The sequence below is a fragment of the Pinus tabuliformis genome, chromosome 8 (assembly GCF_031772625.1).
Source record: "Pinus tabuliformis cultivar Carrire ecotype Pingquan chromosome 8, CPIR1, whole genome shotgun sequence".
NCBI classification, from domain to species: Eukaryota; Viridiplantae; Streptophyta; class Pinopsida; order Pinales; family Pinaceae; genus Pinus; species Pinus tabuliformis.
In genome coordinates, this window is record NC_142294.1 from 158,849,141 (window position 1) to 158,871,302 (window position 22,162).

The following is a 22,162-nucleotide window of genomic DNA, read 5'->3' on the forward strand; positions in this document are numbered from 1 at the left end:
CACAACGGTCTTTTCCTTGAGGTAGAGGGATCACTAGGTGGGGGATCAATGGGATCCATCAAGCCTTCAACACCAGACATAGGTTCATCTGAAGGAGAATCACCCTGATTTTCTGCAGCATCATTATTATTGTCCTTCCTTGGAATGGGGAGATCTAGGGCCTTTCTAAGGGCAGTATCTTCATTAAAGGTGACATCATGGCTAACTTCCACATCTCTTTGTCCAAGCACATAGACTCTATACGCCTTTGAATTTTCACTGTAGCCCACAAATATGTCTTTCCCCAGACGCTTCCAACTTGTTGATTTTCTCTTAGGCACATGAAAATACATCGGACAACCAAATATTCTAAAATGAGAAACATCGGGTATCTTACCAGTGAAAACTTCTTCGAGTGTCTTGAAATCTAGTGCTTGATGTGAGCTCCTATTTTGAACATACACGACAGCGTTGGCAGCTTCTCCCCATAAGAACTTCGGTAGACTTTGATCATGGAGCATGGCACAGGTGGCTTCCATGATTGTTTGATTCTTCCTTTCAGAAACACCATTTTGCTAGGGAGTGTATGGAATGGTTATCTCCCTCTTAATGCCAACCTCTCTGCAAAGGTCATTGAATTCATTTGATTCATATTCGGTTCCATTGTCGGTCCTCAATATCTTGATCTTCTTCCCTGTTTGATTTTCCACCAAGGCTTTGAAAGAACAAAACCATTTGAACACTTCATCCTTCTTCTTCAAGAAGTAGATCCATGTTTTGCAAGAGAAGTCATCCACAAAAATTGCATAGTATAAGTATCCTCCCAATGATGTTATGGGCAACATACCAGATAGGTCAGAATGGACCAATTGAAGAATATCGGAAGTTTGACTTTCACTTGAAGGGAATGGTCCCCTTGTAAGTTTCCCAGCTGCACAACCCTAACAAACTCCTTCATGGTTCATGTTGAACTCAAGCATACCTGTGACCATCTTCCTTACCCCAGGTAAGGCTTTGTAATGAAGGTGAGCAAATTTTTGGTGCCATAATTCAGATTGAAGAGAAGTATCGCTCCCAAAGGACTTTCTCCAACTTGATCGATACCTTCAACCCTAAATCCAAGTGTAAAAGCATCTTTAGGGTTTCTTTGACAAATACGTACCTTTCCATCGATGAATGCTACCTTGAAGCCCTTGAAGCCCTTATCTTCCATTGCAGAAATAGACACCAGGGTCTTCTTTAAATCAGGCACATACAACACTTCTTGTAGATGAATGGTTTGACCTTGATTCAAGTGAAGAGTGACAGTACCTATTCCTTTCACAGGATAGGTGGCATTATCTTCAAGTATGATTTTCAAGTTAGTCTTCTTTTCAACCAAATTTGAGAGGGCCTCCTTGTACCCAGTGAAGTGCCTTGATGCTCCACTATCAATCAACCAATGATCCAAAGTATCCGGAGGAGAGGCAGTAGATAAAGCGGAAATAAGATAAAATTCTTTTTGTTTTCCTACAACATTACTTTCCTCATACCTGGAATTTCTTGTCCTTTTGGGAGGTCGACCATTTCCATCTCGAGCAGCGGGAGCATTCCTTTTTCCTTTGTTGTTGAACCTGTTGTTCCTTTGATTGCCATTGCCTTTGTAGTTGTTGTGATTGTTGTTGTCATCATCCCTTGGAGTATCCTTCTTGTGAGGACACTCTCTAGCATAATGGCCAAACCTGTTGCAATTGTAGCACCTTCCTTTTCTTCCTTCTTTGAATCCATGATTGCATCCTTGACCTTGTCTCTTTGGACCAGCATTGTTCCTTCTTTTAGCATGAGCGGAGAAAGCAGTTGGTTCATTTCCATTTGAAGGCTTGTCTCTCTCCATCATCTTCATCTATTCTTGAGTGCATCTAGTCAATAATTCATTGAAACTAGGAATCCTGTCATTGTTGAGAATGGTGGTGTTAAACACATCCCATGCTCTTGTAAGACCTTTGACAATAATGAGAGTGAGCTCATTGTCAACAACAACTTCTCCAATAAATAGAATGTCATTCCTGATTTTTGTAATCGTCATGAAGTAGGATTGGATAGACTCCCCTATGTCCATCTTGATATCCTTCAACTTGTTTATGGGAAAGAGGATTTGATTTGCATTGTTCAATTTGAACATCCCAACCAACTTATCATACATCTCCTTAGATGTTTCTAAATCAGAAATATAAGCAACCAAATGCTTTTGAATAAAGTCTATAATGATTATTTTAGCTTTGACCTCACCTTTCTTGTATTTCGACTTTGCAGCAGCAGGTGCATTTGAAGGAGGTTCCACCATTGTTCCCTTCACATAGTCCATGGCATCATGCTCTTCCAAAGTCATCTTCCATGCATGATAGTCAGATTTGTCCTTGAGCTTATCCTCGGATTTGAAGTAAGATGTAGAAGCCATTGAAGCTAGATCAAACAGATCTCTCTTAGTGATTGCTTTTCTCTCTCTTGCTTGGGCTTTGTCTTCACCTATGCTTTGATACCATGTTAATTTTAGTTAACAATGGTATGTTCTATGCTTAGCACAATTACTTCAATGTTCCTTTAGCAGCCCAATGACAACTTCCAAATTAGATTTCCAATAGCAATCACATTAACCATTAATCACATTGACAGTAAAAGTAGATAGAACATAAAACAATATGCAGAAGACAAGCCAAGACAAGAGAACACCAGATTTGGCGGATGCCAGGGAAAAACCCCAAGATGGGGAAAACCCTTTGATCAAATCTTCTTATTATTATATCAAATGTTCAGCATAGAGAGAGTACAAAAGTCAAAACAACCCTTTCAAAATCTATAGTCAAATAAGCCCTAACCAGAAAGTTAAAGATGGTCAAAGCAATAATAGGTTGTCCTCAAAACAACTTGGTCTTCCCTAGCCAAACTCGGCCTAATCAAGAGGTCAAAGTAAGCCCAAAACAGTGACAAAGTCAACAGTCAAACTTGGTCAAATTTTTGTCCTGAATCTACAGTCAACCTGTAATTTGGGTTGCGGTCAAAGTGCTCGGATTACCTCGATTCATGTGCCGAAAGATGCAACCTGCCCAAACAGATAATCTCCCAAAAGATCGAAGTCAAACTCTCCTTGGAAGGTCAAAGTCAACGTTGGTCAAACTGCAGAATTTTCTGAGATTTTCAGCCTTGCAATTTAGCTTTGAAATTCGTCCTCCTTGATCCATACGTGTGAGAGTGAGAGAATGCCCAATGTTTGAAAATTCGAGAATCCCACCCGAATCACCTACTGCAGCAACTGATTAAACTTCTCCTATCTGTTAAATACTGAAACAAATTATTTATTGTTTCCTACAACAAATATCGAAGCTAACACACTGCAGCCTTCACTTAATTAATTAATTTGCCCAAAACAAGAACAAAACAAATAGAGAAAGATGCACAAGTGACACAGTATTTTTTGGACAAATGTCCCCAGAAAAACCCAATGCGGGAAAACCGGTGCAGCAGCTCTGAGGGTTTTTATTATTATGCAGTAGTTTCTGAATACAACTCTGGATGCCCTTCTAGCAATCCAGTTACAGAGAAAATAAACTGGCAGAAAAACTTAGTGAGATTACCTCACTCTACCCGACAATTCTGACTGTTCCGGCAACTGAACCAATTGTCCCTAACTATCTCTGCATTAGCCCTGCGTAGGCCCTGCATCAGCCCAACTGGGAAACGTTTGCCTTCTGGAGCAATTTCCAACCCTCCCAACTCAGAAATCTCAACTCCCCGACAGATTTCAAATTTCTGCACTGGAAGACTGCGCTACTTTTGCGTGAGCCCTTCTGGCTCTACGTCGGCTCTGTGTGAGCCCTTCTGGCCTAGCGTCAACCCCTCCTGGGTCTGCGCTGCCTCCTCCTAGTGTCTTTCTGCCTCTCTGTTGTTGATCATGGTTTTTGGAGAAGATACTCCAACCCAACAATCCCTATCCCTCACTACAAAATCTCACTATCAAAAATCTCTCGGTAGCTGCTCTGCTTCAGAAAATCGATTCTCTGAACTCTCTCTGTGTGTCCTCCAAGTGCCCATCAAGCCTCCTCTTATAATCCTCTCGTTGGTCAATCAACGGCCCAGATTAGATCCTAATCAATGGCTTGGATCATATTGACTTGATCTTCGCCTTCTTCTGGAAGTTTCACCCACAGTTTATATTAATACCCTTTAATTATTTTAATTTCATAAGTTTAGACTTAAGGTCCCACCAAAAATAATTAATTATTTTAATAAAACTGTCTCTGGGTGGAAATTCCCAAAACGATTTCTGGGTATTGGAGAATGCATGCCTCTAAGCCTCCCTGCAAATTTTGAGACTTAGAGCACATCTAATGCTACCAGAAATCAACACAATGTTGTACGAACCAATGAGAGAAGGAGAGAGAATGTGTGAGTGGTGAATATGCCAAATGAGGAGAAAGGTAACTTGTATTTATACAAGTCGTTGAGGGTGAAGCGACACATCCATTGGGCTTTCTGAGCCTACATGATGTTAAGGTCGACCTTAACAATTTGCAAGTGTGGGCATAAATTCAAAATCACACTTCTGCTTGTCCAAATGAGATGATCTTTATATCAATTTTGGTCATCTCGAAAAGAGGAATCTAATGCAATCATCATCTTCATCGAATGAGTTGTCCCAAGGTGGAATTTGACCCTAGTTGCCAATTTTAACACCTCCCCTATCCAACTTGACTACTTATCTGGTATCACAATAAATTTCTTCATCGTATCCTTAGGACACATTCATGGTGAGTAGCAAAAGAATTCTTATAGCTTTTACATCAATAGAGAGAATCAAAATTCTCCCCTAGCTTGACTTGGTCAAAACTATGGGTAATAGTGAGACTTCCCTTAAGTGTAATCCACGTCATCAAATTAGCTTGAAAATACCCTGACTGCCATAGAATCCCACACCTGTGGATCGGCCCTTTATAGTAATGAAAATCAACTCAAATATGCCAAAAATAGAAGAGCATTCTAGCATGTGAGACGAGACGTGTGTAAGGACTGTCCAAATGGATGCAACTAGCCCATCTATGCCTCGGAGAGCATGACCAATGCCTCGAGAAATCTAATATGCCTCAAAAACTATGAGACTGTCGTGGAGAGCATAAAATTGGACGAATATGATTAGAATCACCTCCAAGGGTTCATAGCCAAAGTGTGGAAAATACATAAGAAAGACAAGGTCCATGTGGAAAAATAGGTGTGCTAAACCATGTGTATGACAAACCTTACAAAATGCAATAACCTTTACATGGCAATAAAAATAATTTTGTAACTAGGGTTCCCATAAATCATGTATCCTAGTAGATCCATCCAAGATGCTCGCATAAATACCTAGGACCTAAACATTCAACATAATGGGAGTTACCAACAGCAAGAGAAAGTCAATCGGAGCAATTAGGCCAAGCACCTTGAGGATAGGAACTAAAAGTACTTGCCATGACTATCCACCATAAGGGATCAAGGCCACCAGCTAGCCAACACTTGTACCTCAAGTCATCCCACAAGGCGACATCATAAAACTCATCACATTTTGGGGACATTAACATGGTCACATCTCGTAAAAGTCGCTTTGACTAGCCATCCATACTCATTTTAGAGAAAATATAAGAATAATAAACAAGTAGTGATGTTTCTCCACAATTAGCAATGCTTTACAAGTGAGGAGTGTTTCTCTTATTTATATGAAAGACTAGGCACCTTATCATCCAATAGAAGCCCTAAAAACATAAAACAAGGCCTTTACTTTTAGAAATCCTAGAGATAAATCAACAACCCATAAAATATCCATGATAAAAGAGTGGATATTAATAAAGTAAACATGTTGAAACATCATGTTGTCCATCATATATGCATGTTAGAGGCCACATGTGTGGCATAAATGACCTCAATAAGTGGACAACTCACTCTGATATCTAGTGGGTTGCAACATTCCATCGTCAAGAGTCATATCATGCCCCAAAAGATGTGAAGTCTCATCATCAAAGTGCAACATCTCATCATCAATGTGCCACATCATCTCCAATGGGAGCTATGACATCTCAACAAGGGTGCCAAGTCATGATAAGGCCCAATATCCTCCAAAACAAGTAGGATGACGTCTCAAAATGGTGGGACGTCCTTCATCAAAGGTGCAAATAGGCCCTCATAATCCTCCAAAGGACTCAAAATCATGTCAATATCATATCCATGACAAATACATCATCCAAGGAGGAATTCCAAATATCTATGCATGACCATGAATCTAAAGCATATACACAAGTCAATGCATTATAAATATTAAACAGTGAGTGTGTCCAATGTAAAAGTCATTAGTTAGATCACAATAGGTATCATCTTCAAACTTCACACTAGCCAAGTTTAGGTATGGGAGGATCATCATGCACCCCTATTAGGTGTACCAGTACCCAACAAGAGAAGTATTTCCTAAGAAACCCATCAAAGAGTAAGTGTAATGACATGTGATATAGTTTGGGGTCTACTTCATGGAGTGGTGTCAATAACATGCAAGGTTACATGAATTCTATGTCACAAGATTCACCGAATTCAAACCTTCAAGTTCAAAATTCGACAAACCTCAAAAAATAATTCAAAATTCATTGAGGTTAGGTGAACCTCAAGGCCAAACCTCAATGAATTCAAACAAGCTCGAATTTGAACCTCAACCCAAATTTAAAGCCAAATTTCACTCATTTTTTACAAGTTTGTGGTTTAAGGTTTAGGGTTTTATAACATAGCAATTTCACAATTTAGATAAATATAAAAAAATAAAACCTCCATCTTCATAATTAAAGAAAACCTCTGCCACACACAGAATCTCATTTCCACCATGTCGTAAAAAGTTGGGTTTTATAATTTAGTTGTTTGACAATTAACACAAGTGTCTCATTTCTACCACCCCACCAACATACTTGCAATTGCAACAGCCTCTCTCCAGCTCGAACCCTACTACTCATTGTGACTTTATAGCTTGAAATCGTCAAAGTTATGCAAAATTCTATTTAGGTTTCGGACTATCACTCTGCATTAGAGTCAATGGAGGTTGAACTATAGTGTGCACTATAAATATTATAAAATTTTATTGATTTTTAATGTACCTTGGACAAGTGGTTTCCCATGGGCTAGTCTCTACCTAGGGAAAAGTGTCCAAAATAATTATTTTCCTAAGTGTGAATTTATAAAGTGAAAGTGACTTTATAAGTGGTGAAGTCAATGTTAAATTATAGAGTGAAAAGTGACTTTAGACATAAAGTACAATGTAGGTACTTTATTTAATGGGTGAGTTAAAAAATAGAAAATGAGAATTAAATGCACATTTATTCTCATCCCTTTGATCTAAATGAATTTGAGCCACTAGATCTTAGGGTTGCCAAAAAGTCATTTAGAGTAACAAAAGGGGGAAAAGAAAAGAGAGACTGCATTCATTCTTCATGAGCAAATTGGAGAAAGGAGGCTAAGAACTGGAGAAAAGTTCTGAAGGAGAAATTTGTTGCAGCAATCTGAAGGAGTGATTTCTGGGCAACGCTGGGCACAGAAATCGAAGCATAGAAGACAGCAGAAGGTACAATACAAACAGCATTCAATGTTATGAGCTGCACGCCGTTCGAAAGAAATTTTTAGTAAAAAAACAAACAAACAAACAAACTATACAGTCTGTACAACGGTACAGAAATCTATACAGTCTGTACAGCGGTACGGAAATTCGTACAGTCCATACGAAATTCGTACAATACAATTGTATCCGTACAGTACATATTTTTAGCTTCAAGTGGGCACGAAAATAGAGGCAAAGTGGTCACGGTTTTCAAGGAGTTTTGGGCTGAAGAGATAAGTTGTATTTTGTTGTTTTGTTTTGTCTGCAAATGTATTTTTCCTGAACTTGAAAGATAAATAAATTTGAAGAGCTCTCTAACAAGTTTTCCCGGAGAAGATTGAACGAGTTTTCCCAAGGTCTAAGTTGACCAAAAATCTGTGTCTATTTTTATGTGTGTTGCTGGTCTGTTTATGTCCATATTTATTTTCAGCATGTGTTGACAGTCCCATGTGTTTTAATCTGAAAATTTTATTTCCATAATTCTATATGTTGAATGTATGTTTATGGGAAAGGGCATTTGACTGAATGGCAGTAATAAAGTGAAATTAAAATCGGGTTGGGATTGCAGGAAACATTTTAGTCATCAAATTTCAACATGGTATCAAAGCTACAGGCTAAAAATTGCAGTTTGAATAACAAACAGTAGTTTGGAACAGCAAACAGTGGTTTGAACAACAAACTGAATTTTTGGACAGCAAACTGATATTTTGGGACAGCAAGTTGAAATTTCAAACACACTGAACTTTTGGGACAGCAAGGTGAAACTTCACACAGACTAAACTTTTGGGACAACAAGGTCTGTTGAAAAGTTCATTTCTCCATTTTCTTGGTTTTGTAAATTTTGGACAGCAGTCATGGCCATGTTCTTAAGGATAGAGGACAGACTAAATGGGATATCCAACTATGTCGTTTGGAAGGACAGAATTCAGACAATGTTTGAGGAGGCAGCAGTTTGGGACATAGTGCGGCAAGTGGTTGTACCTCCTACTAATGCAAAGGCAAAAAGGATTTTGATGGACAATCTGAAGGATCATGTGGTTCCTCAGGTGAGAGGAAACACATATGCATATCAGATGTGGACAACTCTAACCACTCTCTATCAGAGTACCAATGAGAGCAGGGAGATGGTACTCAAAGAACAATTGAAGAACATTAGGATGACAAAGGCTAAAAGTGTAATTCATTAACTTGGCAGGATTAAACAGGTTAGTGATGATTTGACTGATATTGGTGAGGCAGTTGCACCCACAGAGTTAGTCAGGATAGTTGTAGTGGGACCAATGTTGCACGAAGTGAGGACGAAATGCGGACGTTTTTTGGAAGCAGGGACGCGGAAGCGTCATTTTCCAAAAAAATAGGAAGCGAAGCATCTGTGGAAGCGTCTGCTATATATATATATATATATTTATATTTTTTTGCATGTATACTCAAAACAAACATCCCAAATACCAAATTAGTTGTAGAAGACATGAAAACATGCATATTTTTGCATAAATCAAGATAGATATAGCATCCATTGTACATTAATGATTAATTATTCAAGCATCAACCATCTAGAATCTAGATTCTTCTCCTCTTGTCTGGCCTTTGCCTCTACCTCTATTGTCTAGGGATATTAGTCAACATTGCCCAATTTTGATCAAACTACCTAATCCAAGGCTTAAAATATGGTAGAAAAAGCTTAACATGCTTGATCGATGATTTTGACTTGATTGAAAGGTAATTTTTTGCTGAGGGCGTGACAAAGGAGCTCAACAATCAACACCACCAACACTAGGGTACATATAGGGCTTGGTGCTCTTGATTAAATGCTAATCGCATACCTTCATACTTGATATAATCTAATGAAATGCCACAATCCCATTGATCCTGAATTCCTAAAAACAGTTAAGTCTGCTGAATTTTGAATAGGATATCAAATTCTATTTTCTCCATATGAAGTCCAATGAGGCCGGAACCACTCTCAAACATCTTGAGTCAGTTCATGGTAATGTTAAAAATTTAAGTAAAAGGATGAAAATGAAAAATAAAGGAGAATGTCACTTTTACTTTAAGAATTTAACATTACCATGAGGGAGCATCCGCTATATTTATATTTTTTTTGCCTTCATTCCTCACCTTAACCGAAGGTGGACCCACCCCCAACAAGCAAACTCACCAAAAAATAAAAATAAAAACCGATTTTTTAGGCCGCACTGCACACTTTTCCGAAGCGTGTACGGAATCATACGGGAATCGTACGATTTGGCCTCTAAAGCGCCGTACAAAACGCGTTTCGGAGAGACGCTTTCGAAATTTCCAGGAAGCGTCATTATCAGTCCGAAACGCGTTTCGAAATTTCGGAAGCGCGTTTCGGGAGGCGCTTCCTGGACGCATCCATACGGACCGCGCTTCTAGGGTTAGAACCGGGGGGGGACGTTTCCTGCAACATTGAGTGGGACTTCCTAAGTCTTGGGAGGTCTTTGGAGATGTTGTTACCTCTATGGAGAATCTTCCCTATTGGGACAGATTCTGGGACGATTGTGTGCAGCATGAGATACGGAAGACTCGCAGTGGTGAGGTGAAGATAGCAGATGAGGAGGATGTAGCCTTGACAGCCAGGGGGGAGAACAAAGGGAAGGCCAAGAAAGGGGCCTCATCAGATGGGGCTAAGGAAAAAGAGAAGAAGAAAGATACGGATATGTCCAAAGTCAAATGTTGGGCATGTCAGAATATGGAACACTATGATGCTACGTGCCCTGAGAGGGAGAACAAGGGGAAGAAGGGTATTGCAGCTTCAGCAGAGGTGGAGCAATTTGCTTCAAAGTTTGACTACGACTTTGCATTTATTACTTCTACATCTAGGAGGAGTACATCATCTGATATGTGGTACATAGACAACGAGGCTTCCCACCATATGACAAGTGCACGGGAGTTCTTTTCAGAGCTTGCAGAGAGGGCACTTGATATTGAGATTGTACTAGGAGATGACCGCACTGTGAGAGTTGTTGGTGTGGGGACTGTGACCTTTGAGAGGGAGTCTTTGCCTCCTTTGAAGGTCATGGATGTTTTGTATGTTCCGGGGATGAAGAAGAACTTGATTTCAGTGTCTGCTATGGAGGAGAAGGGGTTTGACGTCACTTTCTCAAGAGGGCAGGTATTGATGCATCCCAGGGGAGCTTCCATCACTTCGGCCAAAGTGATTGGAGTCCGCTCTGGGAAACTATACAAGTTTAGTTTTTAGTCGGCAGGAGCATTGGTGAGTAGCACATCCGGTAGCACTAACGCTAGTACCACCAGCAGTAGAGACTTGTGCGAGTTATGGCACTGGAGGATGGCGCATATGCATCATGGAGCTTTGAGAGTACTGAGGGAGATCACTACTAGAGTTCCTAATTTCAGTGTCGAGCATTATGAGGTCTGCAGAGGGTGTGCTTTGGGAAAGTACACCAAGTTACCATTCCCAGCGAGCGACAGCAGATCTACAAGTATACTAGACTTGATTCATACTGATGTTAGTGGTCGTATGTCTCATGTGTCTTTGGGTGGTTATGAGTATTATGTTATATTCATTGATGACTAATCTAGGAGGACTTGGATATATTTCCTGAAGACCAAGGGTGAGGTCTTCAGTCGCTTTAAAGAGTTCAAAGCTCTTGTGGAAAAGCAGACAGGTAGGAAGATTTGGGTCTTGAGGTCAGACAATGGTGGTGAGTACACCAATGGTGGGTTTTCTGACTTTTGTGCACAGGAGGGCATTAGGACAGAGCTCACAGTTCCTTACAACCCCCAGCAGAATTGGGTGTTTGAAAGGAAAAACAAAGCTATTGTTGGGGTTGCTAAAGCGATGATTCGTGATCAAGGGTTGCCTTTGTTTTTGTGGGTTGAGGCCTGCAATACTGTTGTTTATCTTCAGAACGGAAGTCCTCACAGAGTATTGGGGAATATGACTCCGGAGGAGGCTTTCACTAGAGAGAAGCCTCATGTGGGACATCTTCATATCTTTGGATGTCTCACATATTCTTATATCCCCAAGGAGCAGAGGACGAAGTTGGAACCCATGGCAAAGAAGGGTATCTTTATGGGTTACAACGAGACTTCAAAGGCTTATCGGATCTTCATTCCTTCTAAACCGACAGTGGTGATTAGGAGGGATGTGAAGTTCGAGGAGGAGAGGACCTATCGGAGATCATGGGAGTATGATGAGAGAGAGTCACAAACTTCTCCTCAACGGAGAGGTCAGGTACAGGGAGCAGGACCTCAGGGTTCTGGATCAACTGGTATAGGAGGTACTTCAGTGTCAATGACTTCTGGGGCACCAGTGGCGAGTTCACCAAGCACTTCTTTAGGGAGTCCACTGGTACAGAGTTCACATGGCACTTCAGCTGACACATGCATAGGTGCCAGTACATGTTTTTCGAGGACAGGTGTTAGTACAGGGACACGAGGGTCAGTTGGCAAACCTTCAGGTTCACCAGACTGGGGGGCAGAGGATGAGGTTCCTATGGGGAAGCTTCTTCAGGGAAGAGGAGGCCCAAGTGGCTTCAAGACACCCTGAAGGAAGCGGAGTCAGTTGGTCGTCCGAAGAGGGTGAACAGGAAGAGTGTGCCACCTGAGCAGTTTTGCAGTTATGTAGCTAAGGCTACCAGCGTTGTTGACTCTGAGCCTACTAGCTATGAGGAGGCTGCCAGCCAGGAGGTATGGAGAGAGGCTATGGTGGAGGAGTATGCCTCTATCATTAATAACAATGTCTGGGAAGTGGTGCCTAAGCCTGAGGGCAAGTCAGTTGTGACTTCCAGGTGGCTCTACAAGATCAAGCATGCTGCGGATGGCAGCATTGAGAAGTTCAAGGTGAGGTTTGTGGCTAGAGGGTTCTCACAGATAGAGGGAGTTGACTATGATGAGACCTTTGCTCCCATAGCTCGGTACACTTCTATTCGATCCCTTATTTCTATTGCTGCAGAAATGGGTTGGCAGATCCATCAAATGGATGTGAAGACCGCATTTCTGAACGGAGTTATAGAGGAGGAGGTGTATGTTGAGCAGCCACAAGGCTTTGAGGTACTTGGGCGGGAGACCCATGTATGCCGATTGAGGCAAGCACTCTACGGACTTAAGCAAGCTCCGAGAGCTTGGTATTCAAGGATTGATACTTACTTGCAGCAGATGGGTTTCACGAAGAATGATGCAAATCCGAACCTATACTACATTATTGTAGGGGATGATCTATTCATTCTTGAGTTGTATGTTGATGACTTGTTCATTACTAGGGCAAAGAGACTGATTAGGGGTTGTAAGGAGGATCTTGCTATGGAGTTTGAGATGAAGGACATTGGGTTGATGCATTACTTTTTGGGGCTTGAGGTGTGGCATGAGGAGGGGCATATCTTTCTGGCGTAAGGGCAGTATGCTATGGATGTGTTGGACAGATTTCACATGGCAAACTGTAGACCCATGTCTACACCTATGATCACCAACTGGAAGAAGCTTCATGCTTCAGATTCTAGTTTGGTGGATCCCACATTGTATAGGCAGCTTATTGGGTCCTTGATGTATCTGGTCAACATTATGCCAGATATATGCTTTACAGTGAACACACTTAGCCAGTTCATGGTTGAGCCCGAGAGGGTGCACTAGGTAGCTGCAAAGCACATTCTTCGCTACGTGGAGGGGACTGTTGATTATGGTCTGGACTATAGGCGGGGAGATGGAGTGAGGATCGCAGGTTACACAGATGCAAATTGGGCAGGTTGTGCTTTTGACAGGAAAAGCACTTCAGGGTGTTGCTTCGGATTGGGTTCGACAGTTGTGTCATGGTTCAGTCGAAAGCAAAAGTCAGTTGCTTTGACCTCTTCTAAGGCTGAGTATATGGCTGCTAGCCAGGCTAGTTGTGAGGCCATTTGTCTTCGCAAGTTGTTGTATGGCCTATTTGATCAGGAGTTGAGACCGACAATTATTCACTGTGATAATCAGAGTTGCATTAAACTCACGGAGAATCCAGTGTTTCATGACAGGTCAAAACACATTGACATTAGATATCATTTCATTAGGGACTATGTTTAGAAGGGGGCAATGAAGCTGGAGTGTATATCAACAGATGAGCAAGTGGTCGATGTTCTCACGAAGTCCTTGCCAAGAGACAAGCATGTCCATTTCAAGGACAAGATGGGTGTGGTTAGAAACACTTTCCTCGGTAAGAGGGAGTGTTGATTTTTAATGTACCTTGGACAAGTGGTTTCCCATGGGTTAGTCTCTACCTAGGGAAAAGTGTCCAAAATAATTTTTTTCCTAAGTGTGACTTTATAAAGTGAAAGTGACTTTATAAGTGGTGAGGTCAATGTTAAATTATAAAGTGAAAAGTGACTTTAGACATAAAGTACAATGTGGGTACTTTATTTAATGGGTGAGTTAAAAAATAAAAAGTAAGAATTAAATGCACATTTATTCTCATCCCTTGATCTAAATGAATCTGAGCCATTAGATCTTAGGGTTGCCCAAAAGTCATTTAGAGAAACAAAAGGGGGAAAAGAAAAGAGAGACTGCATTCATTCTTCATGAGCAGATTGGAGAAAGGAGGCTGAGAGCTGGAGAAAAATTCTGAAGGAGAAATTTGTTGCAGCAAGCTGAAGGAGTGATTTCCAGGCAAAGCTGGGAACGGAAATAGAGGCATAGAAGACAACAGAAGGTACAGTACGAACAGCATTCAATGTTGTGAGTTGCACGTCGTTCGAGAGAAGTTTTTGAAGAAAAAAAGAAAAGAAAAAATAAATTGTACAGTCCGTACAACGGTATGGAAATCTGTACAGTACAGTTTGTATAATCGTATATGTACAATACATATTTTCAACTTCAAGTGGGCACGAAAATAGAGGCAAAGTGGGCACGGTTTTCAAGGAGTTTTGCGCTGAAGAGATAAGTTGTATTTTGTTGTTTTGTTTTGTTTGCAAATGTATTTTTCTTGAACTTGAAAAATAAATAAATTTGAAGAGCTCTCTAACAGGTTTTCCCCATAGAAGATTGAAGGGGTTTTGCCTGGGTCTAACTTGACCAAAAATGTGTGTGTATTTTTATGTGTCCATATTTATTTTCAACATGTGTTGACAACCCCATGTGTTTTAATCTGAAAATTTCATTTCCAGAATTCTATATGCTGAATGTATGTATATGGGAAAGGGCATTTAACTGAATGAGAGTGATAAAGTGAAATTAAAACTGGGTTGGGATTGCAGGAAACATTATAGTTATCAAATTTCAACAAATTTGAATATAATGGTTTTCTTTAATCCATAAATAAATTATGTTAAAAATTAATATACACACCATAAAATTATAAACAAATTAATTGATATAGGCTTTAAAATGAGCAAAAATGTAGTAGCTGAAGAAATGTTTAATTTTTCCATATAAATTAATTTATTTTATGCTTCAATATTTCATGTAGCCAAATTTAATGACAAACCTGATTTGAACCTTATCAAAAAATTCAAATTCAAATCAACTTAATCATTGTTGAGCCCAACCCACATGACATAGCATAAGATTTTCATCCACATGAGTGCCTTTGTAGAGAGAGCGCACTAGGTAGAGATTAAACTCCAAACTGGAAATCTTTCCTCATTAAGGTGCAACACGTGTATAAAACAATTGATGCGACCTTTGGTCTCATATTCCAGGGTCAAGTGACTCTTCCTATCCACCTATGACTCATCATTTTCCATTATTTACAATTAACACAAAATCCTGAATGATTGTGTCCAACAGAGTGCTAATGCATTGAGTTACCCTTTCCTTGGCATAGTGTTTTATTTACGGGATTCTTGATACTTTGTTTCACAAAGCCCCCTTTTCTTGTATATGCATTTTTTCACATAAGGGTTTGACATTATTCAATTTAGTCCTTTTAGTTATGTGTTTCATTGCATAGTACTCAAAGTGATGCCCTCATAGCAAGGAGGTAGAGCTCAAGCTTTACTCTTGTTTTTTGACTTATTCATTAACCTTTATTTCCTTTTTTTCAAATAAAATTGCATCAACCTCAAGCATCCAAGCCCCTTCTCATGGGATTATGAAGCATGGACATTTTTGAGGGACATGTAACATCCAACCCAAAAGAAAGGACAATAACAAAGGGATAGATGGAGCATTTTGTTGGAAATACTAAGCGGGGGGGGGTGAATCAGTATTTCTTTTCAACTGTTATTTTACCAGTTAAAACATTTATATTCAGAACACAAGATGAACAACAAGAATAAATGCTTTTATTAATATAATCTTTGCAATAAAATAGATACAATATATATATATGGTTCCAATCTGTTGCCAAGCACCAACTTGGACTTTTGTGAGGCTCCAACCTCCAAAGCACCAACTCTGTTTTGTCAAGGCACCAACCTTCGACTTAGGAGCACCAACTCCCAAGACACCAATCCTTCCAATTATGAGGCACCAACCTCAAGGGCTCCAACCCTCTGTTGTCAAGGCACCAACCTTGGATATGGGAGCACCAACTCCAAGGACACCAATCCTTCCAACTTCTGAGGCACCAATCCCAAGAGCTCCAACCCTCTGCCAGTTTACAGCTTCACTATAGTCCCCATGCTACAGCATCAATGACAACCAGTCTTCATATGAAGGAGTCTTTACAAATCTTCATACTGTGCACACAGAGTCTGCAAAAGGTTATCTCATGATGATATCAAATAGCCATCATGATCTCCAATAATGTCTCCACACAACTTCAGTGTGTCTACAATTAATTGCACAAGAATCAATTCTCAGTTTCAGGCCTCTGTTCTCACTATCACTGTAAATGCTTCAGGCGCGACTGCTTCTCACTGTTCTAGCTATCTCTTACTTCCCAGAAAACAAATTCACATACACTTCAATGCTGGTGTTGGTTACTGTTCCCTTCAAGCTATGTTCGATGAAACTTTATTTATCCCTTCACAGAATTGTTCTTCAGGTTGCGTTATGTACCTGATTAACCCAACACTGGTCTGAGTTTTTCAAAGGTGAATCCAATCAACATATTTGCTCGTCCTTTGGCTTCCTCCTGTCCTGCTGGACCTTCGGCTTCCTCCTATCCTATTGGACCTTCGGCTTCCTCTTGTCCTGCTGGACCTACCGCTTCTTCCTTTCTTCCTGTTCGCCAACTTTAACCACTTTTTTTTTCTCTATTATATAAGCCTGATATGCTGACCTTTGGCTTCCTCCTTGCTCACTTGAGCTTCGGCTTCCTCAACGCTCGCTCGACCTTCGACTTCCTCAACGCTCGCTCGACCTTCGACTTCCTCAACGCTCGCTCATCCATCTACACTCGCTTGATTCTTCAGCTTGCCGGTCCATGGCTTCCTTTGTCTATTCGAGTGTTCCAATACTCACAGGGCACGTAAATTTAGAAGAGAGGCTGAATTACAAAGAAATGTTGCATATTAAAAAATATCAAAGAGGCCCTTTTTTCTTTAATATTTATACAGTAGACTCCATCATTATTTACGGAGGATTTCATTGGAGGGGTTGTACCAACGGAGAGGTCCCACATGCCACATCACTATCCAATCGCAATCGCAACTTTCTAGAGGTCTTTTACAAGTCGTGCCATAAACGTAGCCGATGGCTGATTGCCCCTACTTCCGACACAGCGGACGCGATATAACATTAGGTCGTGTTATAATAGTGGTCCTCGTTCCGCACCATTGATTTCTTCTGCATAAGATCCGACGATCAACACTCAGCCCAATCAACACAATCCATCGGAAGCTTGTTGCGCCATAGATCTCTTCTCTCCAGATCTAACGGTCCCGACTTAACCCGACCAACCCAAAACCTTCCGTTGATCCTTCGCCATCGATCAACCTGCGCTAGATCCAACAGCCTACATGCATTTCAGGTGAGCCACTTGCAAGGGAAATAACCACCGAAAAGGTGATTTTCTCTCTCCACCCGAGTGCTACGTGTCGCTCGGTTAATGGAATCGGGGGAGCTCCTCTAAATACTGCTTACTGCCTAGCATCCACCCGATAACCACTGCCACTATTACAAACCCGCTTTTTGGAATATAACCACGTGCATTAATCAATCACTTAAATAAAGCGCTTAATCATTTAACCACGAGATTAACACTTAATCACAAGATAATCATGATTTGTGAATAAAAGTGTTAAGCACTGAGATTTATGTTTTTCAGTGGGAATACAAAGGAATACCCGGTTAACTGTTGAACGCGGATACACAGAGTAACAAGAGTCCACACTAGGCACGAGTCTTGCGGCTCAATTACAGCAATAAATTGACCTCTGTCTCAAACCCCCTCTAACACTCAACCTCTCGTTTCTCACTCAAAACCTAATCATCTCAGCTCCCTTGACTTTTTGCTCTTCTCTGGTTTGATATGGCTCCTTTGTTAACTCCTTTGATACTCTGCAGTTCTTCTTTGACATATATTACATGCAATACTCCTGATATGGCTCCTCCTCAATCTCCCGCTCTTACACTAACTTGGCTTTCATGTGGCTTCTGATACCGCTCCAATACCTCTTCTCTGCTTTGATAGCTCTGCTCTAATAGCTCCTATGACTTCCGATATTCTCTCCAATGGCTTGACTGTCTTGGCTTTCCTCTGGTTTCTCCTCATGGCTTCTTGCTCCTGTTTCTTCACGGATCTGCTCTACTTCTCCTTGGCTTCATATCATCATTTAGTATCCTAGAATATTTCCATATTGACATACTCTTGTTGCTTCATGGATCTGCTCTACTTGGCTTCACATCATTGTTTACTGTCCAGAATATTGCTATATTGACATCAATGACAACCTAGGTTAACACATTTTATGTATGGAAAAGGGTGTGGGCACATTACCCTTATCAAAATTCCCCAGTAGTACCCTGCTATAGAAGAGTGGCAACACTTAACTAGGACATCAATGATGACCGCCAAGGTAAAAGAAGGCAGAAGGCATAACTTCTAAGCATCGTGATTCATTATCTAATTCAACCCACAATCCATACTTTCATGTCAAATACATTGAGCATAAACACTTGATATGAAGCAATGGAAAAATGTACCTCATGTGTGTTGAGCTGAGAGGCATCTTTGGACAGCTGTCTGGAGAATTCTGAATGTCATCATCAGCACCACTGTCTCTGATGCAGATCATCAAAGAAAATCTCCTCTAGTTATCCTTGGAAGTGGGGTAACAAAAGGAACTTGGGCTTTGCTTGTGTTGAAGCAAATTTGAGAGTGCATTGGCTGGTTAAGTTTCCCTCGCAATGCAATAAATAAATAAGAAAATAAGAAACGAAAAAAATTGGAAAATGAATGGAAGTCTGTCAGGCTTCATCAGAGGAGATCCAATTTAAACAGACAGACAGATTCATAGATATTGAGATTTTCCAAAACTCAAACAACACTGAATACAATCAATGGGACTACTATACAGCTACCCATTCCAAAGTTATTTTCTGGTGAATCTTACACAAAGCCAACTCTAATAATTTGGCTTCCTAGAAATGTAATAGCCAAGGTTTGCCATCTTGAAGAAGAAACATGTGCCCTACTCAGTTTTGAGAGCTGGGTGCACATGCAAGTACTCAAGTGTGCTGCAACTAGAAGGATCCACTTGCGGAAGCAAAGGCTTCTTCCATGATAGCAGACCCTTTTGTGAGCCTAACCTGCCCCGACAAGCTCTCTCTGGTGATAAGTGTAACTTGAACCTCTTCTTATATGGTAACAGATACCAAGGCTAGTGTGACATTGTGACCACTGGCTTCTGTCTGCTGCAGGCAAGGCTTATGGAGTCCAGCCTCTTTCAAACTGGATGCTCTCGATGCTGCTCTCATGTTTGGAGAGCACAATGTGGCTCTTTGCATTTTCTGGAAGACGGCTGCTTTGTCCCCTACACCACTGCATGAAAAGGGAAGTAATGCCATCCATCTAGGTTAGCATGGGAACAACCCTTCCAACGAATGTTTTAACTTTTGGGTGAGTATGAGATCGGTGCCTCCATGGGATCAGTGTTGGCAATAGTGATTACAACAGCCAGAGTTTTGAGATTATGGAAGATTACCTCCAAGTTAATTGACCCAATTTTGGCAATGCGAGTAAGAAGTTGAAATTGGCCATTATGAAGTTCATCTAAGCTGTGCTCCATGTGCCATGATAGGGCTGCCTTTCTCAGCCAGCTTCCAATCTTTCCTGTGGCAGTAGTTTTGGTCTGTACTTGATTTATATCGATGGGCAGTTGTGGCGTAATTTGTTTGTGCTCCATGTGACATGATAGGGCTGCCTTTCTCAGCCAGCTTCCAATCTTTCCCGTGGCAGCAGTTTTGGTCTGTACTTGTAGTCTCTTCATGATTTATATCCACGGGCAGTTGTGGGGTAATTTGTTTGTGATTTATTGCCTGGCAGTATCCGAACTGTTTCCTCAACGCTCTTATGCTCGAAGTTTTGCTGTGCTTTGTATATTGCCCAGCTTTAGCGGCTTGCTAATGGGGCCGTTAATACATTAATTAGTTCACTAAAGATTTAAGCCTTCCACTAGGCTTCTATTCTCGCTATCGTGTACTGTTACCATAATTGCCTGTTTAACAACGTGAAAATATAATCTATTGTTTTTTGGGGTTTTCCCCTTTTGCCGATGTTTCCAAATTTTTCCAGATATTTTTCCACTAGCAGGGGGCATTGACATGTTGGTCAACCAAGGTTGGTGATACCAGTGTTTGATTCCCCTACCAGCAGGGAATCTTGACAGACTGGTCAAGCAACGGTTCCCCTCAAAGTGTGGTATGTTCACCCCTGTGAAACAGCGGGGGCATCATGACCTTTGAGTCTGGCCAGACACGGCATTTGCCATTACAGTGATGAACAGTATCCCACCTATTAATAGGTGCTGGTTGCTTGACACTTCCAGTATTCATGAAGCATATCTGATAGTTTCCATTTTCCCCTATTCTGTTGGCAGTCCAACTTTGATTCTATGGTTTATTTACTAAAAGTGTTTAATGTCACAGATACCTGAAAGCCCTTTTACTGTTTCCCTTTTGAACTTTTTCTCCTATATTGGCCAGCTTGTGCTATGTTTATATTCTAATTTTCCTGATACGATGAGCTCATTTCTTAAAACAAAAAGAAAACTAATATGCAGAGCAATGTTTTTATATAGGATAGGGCCTAATGACGTGAAAATTTATCCAAATTATTTTATAACTGACATGAATTCCTTGAGATCCAAGCATTTTTCTGTAACAGGTACAAATTCCACGAAAGAGACCACGCAAACAGAAAAAATCATAAATTACAGAACAAGAAGCGTGGGGAGAGAAAATATCACGCTTTTGAAGAGAGAACATACAGAGATTAAACAAAACAGACGAATTCAATGGGGCAAAAAACAAGTGCTCAAACCCCCGGCGCCATGGAAAAGAATAAATAAATAAGATGGTAATCATAATAAAATCATGCTAAAAGTAAGTGAAAATAATGAAAACATAGCTCTTTACGTACCAGTATGATTGTCGATAACAACAGCTCCAGTAGAAGCTTCGAACAGCCCTGTAAAACTGTGTTCTTACACCTTCTCCTCCTGCTTCGCGGCGGGCCTTGTGCTGCGCACTTCGTTTTTCCCTCCTCTTTATTGGTCTATCTGTGATCTGACTTTTGGATTTGATCAGCGCATAGGAAAATAATCAAAACAGGGTCCAAAAGTTAACCCCTGCAGGCTCGGTTAAAAATCAGTCGCCAAAAATGGTAAAAGTTTTTTACTACATGTGGAAGCTGAACCTACAGTAAAATTTGAAAAGCACCGTTAGTTGTTAATAAACTATCAACATTATACTAGTTAACTTTGTAATTTAATGGCAATAATAATTTGATATATTTGGAATCTTTGTTGTCACTTAAAAAATTATTTACTCTAAATTTGTTTAATTTCGGATTTGCCAAACAATGGAGACATATAAAAAAATTTCAAAAATATAAATTTTATTTTGAGCGTAAAACCTGGGAAAGATTATATTTTTAGAGATTTAATTTTTTTTTGGATTTTCGGTAGATTTATAGTTTATATAAATCTATTTTGATTCTTAATAATTCATGTCACAATCATATAAATTAAATAGTTTAATTAATAATTCATGTCACAATCATATAAATTAAATAGTTAATTAATAATTCATGTCACAATCATATAAATTAAATAGTTAATGTTCATCAAACACTTACTTTTTGATACATCTTATATTGCCAAAATTTTTAAAAACCATAAATTAACTAAATTATTATTATTATTAGGCCGACACAATAAATTATTAATACCATCTCAAAGACCACAACTCATGTCTATATGGCGCATGTTCATATAACATGTTTACATTATTATTATTATTGTCACAATACCATGGGCCAATACAATGGATTACTAATATCATCTCAAAAATCACAACTCATGCTCATGTTCATATGGCACATGTTCATATAACATTTTTTGAATTAATCCATTTAACTAAAATGACAAAAAGGGCATAACTACTTTTGAGATAATCTCAACGTGAATATTTTGAAGTTATACCATC

At 40.1% G+C, this 22,162-nt stretch overlaps 1 protein-coding gene across 1 annotated transcript in view; it reads right to left on the bottom strand.

Annotated features, from left to right (window-relative positions):
• The window catches only part of LOC149234622 (protein HESO1-like), a 362,969-nt gene extending 341,716 nt beyond the window's left edge, over positions 1-21,253 (bottom strand). The window contains exon 1 of the mRNA XM_089371888.1: positions 21,096-21,253. The gene's annotated coding sequence lies outside the window, so the exon portion shown is untranslated. The remainder of the gene's footprint in view (positions 1-21,095) is intronic.
• Positions 21,254-22,162: the final 909 nt, after the last annotated feature.